We start from the raw sequence: 4,366 nt of genomic DNA, 5'->3' as shown, positions 1-4,366 counted from the left end.
TCAAATTGAAAAAAGAAATAAAAATAAATATGATTCTACTTGGAAACCTTGACATTTCTCTGTAAGTAGTTGATGAGTAGAAAAAATCAATAAGCATAAGGTTTAATAGCATCATAGCATCTGGTCTATATTCACAGAGCTCTCTATTTAATAAGATTGAATATGTATTATCTTCCAGTTTCTACATCAGAAAAACCAATACTGACCATATGGTAAAAGAACAAGCTTGGTAACAGAATATTCTTCAAGAAATTAAAAAATGCTTGCAATCAAATAGAATAAAATTAATAACATCAAATACAGTAAACTTGGAAATCACTTACAGAAATGTAACAGAAATCTTCAAACATTTGGAAAACAAACAACAGTCTTTGAATAGTTCGTGGTTCAAAGGGGAAGTCTCAGGGCGATATAACACCATCAAACTGAGTGAAAATAGAATACAATAAATCAATATTTATGGGATACAGCTAAAACATTGCTGTTGGGAAATTTTACCGTAATAAATAAATGCAAACAAACGAAGAGGTTTAAATGAACAATCAAAGCTCTGTCAGAGGAATGTAGGGAAAATTTCGCAAAGTTTGTTCCAGAAAATAGGAGACAAAAACTCTTCTCCATTCATCCCACTAAGTTAATATTACTCTGATTTTCTGATGTGTATACACATAACATACAAAACATATTAGGAAGAGGAAGAAAAAGACTAACCTGAAAACAATAGCAGAAAGTGTATAAATGTAGGAGTTTCTCTTGGGTTTCTCCAAAAAACAAAATTGAGAGAGACAGAGACAGAGAGACAGACATAGGCAGAGACAGAGACACAGAGAGATAGACACACACAGAGAGAACTTACAATAGATAGTAATTCAAATCACTTTGAGCGTGATTTCATGCTATACCATCTGGAAGCTCGATAATTAGGAAAGTCAAAATAGTATAAATCAACCTGAGGCTGCAAATCAGAAGCCAAAATATCAGCGTCAGAGAATAGAAGAAAAGCAACTTTCTATCATCAAAAGGAAATGAATTCTTTCTTTTGCTCTTTTACTCCTGTTGAAACCTACAACAAGTTAGATAATGTTCACAAACACTGGAGATGACACTTCGTTTTCCTTAGTTCAGTAATTCTATGGCTAATGACTTCGGGAAATATTCTCACAGATACACATAAAATGTTTGTCTCACGGAGTGTCATCACTTAGCCCAAATACATATACCATGAGAGCTATAAATCAACTTATGAGTACACATATTTATTGTGTAAAATATTTCCAAAGATTAATAAACTAAATTTTAAATAAAAGAAGTACATAGCACTCATTTTGGCAGAACGTTTTCTAAAATTGATACAATATAGAGAAGATTAGCCTGGCCTTGAACAGGGATAACATACAAATTCATGACTTTTTACAGCTAAATAAATGGAACTGCAAAAGATCTTATTAAATGGGGTAACCCAGACCCAGAAAGACAAAGTTCACATATCCTCCCATCAGAGGCTCCTAGCATCCAATTTTCAAATTGAAGCACATATCTAGGAGTAACTATACAAAATAAGAAAGTAAAAGCAGACAGATGCCAAGGTGGAGAGGCAAGAAAAAGCAACTGAGAAGAGAATAACAGGGCACAAGTGATTTGATTATTTCACATTAAAGTGGGAAAAGGGAGCTCTACATAGGGAGGGGAGATGGATATAAATAGAAGTGAAGATGGCAAAATAACCCTAAGAATGTCTGAAAAACTGGTAAGGAATTATATTATTAACTACCTAAAAATAACATCATACTAACATACACAGAGAGAGAGAGAGAGAGACAGAGAGAGACAGAGAGAGACAGAGAGAGACAGAGAGAGACAGAGAGAGACAGAGAGAGACAGAGACAGAGAAACAGAGACATTGAGATACAGAGAGAGAGACACACAGACAAACACATACAGAAACACACATACTTCATCTTGACTGACTATGCTCTCTCTAAAAGCCCAAGACTACCTAACAAAAATACCAGGCATGAGAAAATGAGAAACCCTCTTTTGAGTTGTTGGGTATGGTTGTCCAAAAGACCCCCAACACATTACTGTCTGTTCCTGTTACCCTTGGTTTCACTGACCCCACCCTCAGAAGTGGAAGGAATAGAGCGTAAGAGGCCCCTCAGCTAGAACTGACTTGAATGCCTCCTTCTGAGGTCTATGTTCATGGTAGATGGTTTCATGTAAGCTTCCAAAATAGGAGAACAACCAAGAGTGCTACTCATCTACGCAACTCTCATGCCACCATAACCGTACAACTCTCATGCCACCATAACCGTACAACTCTCATGCCACCATAACCGTACAACTCTCATGCCACCATAACCCGAAAGGTCCAATAACAGCATAAATACATTGACAGTAATGAATAGCTCTCTAGTTAAACTTAAGACCCACTCAATGAAAGAAAAGTTAAGTATGGTGTTAGAAAACAAACTACCCATGACTGGTGAAGTCAAGGATCTTTGTGGAGACAGAACAACTACCACTTTCCTCTATCAGAATAACCGCTAATACAATCTAAATATTTGTGCTTATATCTATGGATAAGTGGAGTCCTAATCCCTCACTAGGGAAACTTCTCTTTGCAATATATGAAAATCAAAACAGAAAACTCCTTCAAGCTCTTCCAGTTCTTTCTCTGATTCCTTCAACGGGGGTCCCGTTCTCAGTTCAGTGGTTTGCTGCTGGCATTCGCCTCTGTATTTGCTGTATTCTGGCTGTGTCTCTCAGGAGCGATCTACATCCGGCTCCTGTCAGCCTGCACTTCTTAGCTTCATCCATCTTGTCTAATTGGGTGGCTGTATATGTATGGGCCACATGTGGGGCAGGCTCTGAATGGGTGTTCCTTCTGCCTCTGTTTTAATCTTTGCCTCTCTCTTCCCTGCCAAGGGTATTCTTTTTCCCCTTTTAGAGAAGGAGTGAAGCATTCACATTTTGATCATCCGTCTTGAGTTTCATTTGTTCTAGGAGCTAAAACATAGTGGATGGGTTCATACTACATGAGACGAAGCCTAATGTATACAAATATAGCAATAAAGAGTTTAAAACTCTTTCAAATAACAGGGATGTCACCTGATGTAAGTAATTTTGAATTTAATAACTTGAGAATGCTTAATAGTTTATTTCAATGAGTCACAAAATCCCAGCATTTCTATTCAGATGGACTAACACAACAGAATTCTTTATTTTTTTCCTTCCATTTTTGTTAAATTGCGTGTTTCCTATTTACATTTCAAATGTTATTTCCCGGTTTCCTGTCCATCAGACCCCTAACCTCTCCCCTTCCCCTTCGAAATGGATGTTCCCCTCCCCATCCTCCCCCCATTGCCACCCTCCCCCCAACAATCACGTTCACTGGGGGTTCAGTCTTAGCAGGACCCAGGGCTTCCCCTTCCACTGGTGCTCTTACTAGGATATTCATTGCTACCTATGAGGTCAGAGTCCAGGGTCAGTCCATGTATAGTCTTTAGGTAGTGGCTTAGTCCCTGGAAGCTCTGGTTGGTTGGCATTGTTGTACATATGGGGTCTCGAGCCCCTTCAAGCTCTTCCAGTTCTTTCTCTGATTCCTTCAACGGGGGTCCCGTTCTCAGTTCAGTGGTTTGCTGCTGGCATTCGCCTCTGTATTTGCTGTATTCTGGCTGTGTCTCTCAGGAGCGATCTACATCCGGCTCCTGTCGGCCTGCACTTCTTTGCTTCATCCATCTTATCTAGTTTTGGTGGCTATATATATGGGCCACATGTGGGGCAGGCTCTGAATGTCCATTTCTTCAGTCTCTGCTCTAAACTTTGCCTCCTATGGATATTTTTGTTCTCCTTTTAAAGAAGGAGTGAAGCATCCACATTTTGGACATTCTTCTTGAGTTTCACATGGTCTGTGCATCTTAGGTAATTCGAGCATTTTGGCTAATATCCACTTATCAATGAGTGCATACCATGTGTGTTTTTCTGTGATCGGGTTACCTCACTCAGGATGATATTTTCCAGTTCCATCCATTTGCCTATGAATTTCATGAAGTCAGTGTTTTTGATAGATGAGTAGTACTCCATTGTGTAGATATACCACATTTTCTGTATCCATTCCTCTGTTGAAGGGCATCTGCGTTCTTCTGGTTATTATAAATAAGGCTGCGATGAACATAGTGGAGCATGTGTCTTTGTTGTATGTTGGAGCATCTTTTGGGCATATGCCCAGGAGAGGTATAGCTGGGTCCTCAGATAGTGCAATAGCATTAATAGGGTTATTTGTCTCTCTGGAGTCTAACTTCTTGAGTTCTTTTTATATTTTGGATATAAGGCCTCTATCTGTTGTAGGATTGGTAAAGATCTTTTC

At 38.8% G+C, this 4,366-nt stretch overlaps 1 non-coding gene across 1 annotated transcript; it reads left to right on the top strand.

Annotated features, from left to right (window-relative positions):
* Positions 1–1,316: 1,316 nt before the first annotated feature.
* On the top strand, positions 1,317–1,422 carry LOC120098670 (U6 spliceosomal RNA). Its single transcript, XR_015644507.1, has one exon. It is a non-coding gene; the product is annotated as a U6 spliceosomal RNA (small nuclear RNA).
* Positions 1,423–4,366: the final 2,944 nt, after the last annotated feature.

The sequence above is a fragment of the Rattus norvegicus genome, chromosome 19 (genome assembly GCF_021556685.1).
Source record: "Rattus norvegicus strain SHRSP/BbbUtx chromosome 19, alternate assembly SHRSP_T2T, whole genome shotgun sequence".
Lineage (NCBI taxonomy): Eukaryota > Metazoa > Chordata > Mammalia > Rodentia > Muridae > Rattus > Rattus norvegicus.
The sequence above is the reverse complement of the archived record's forward strand: the minus strand, read 5'-3'. Positions and strand labels throughout refer to the sequence as shown.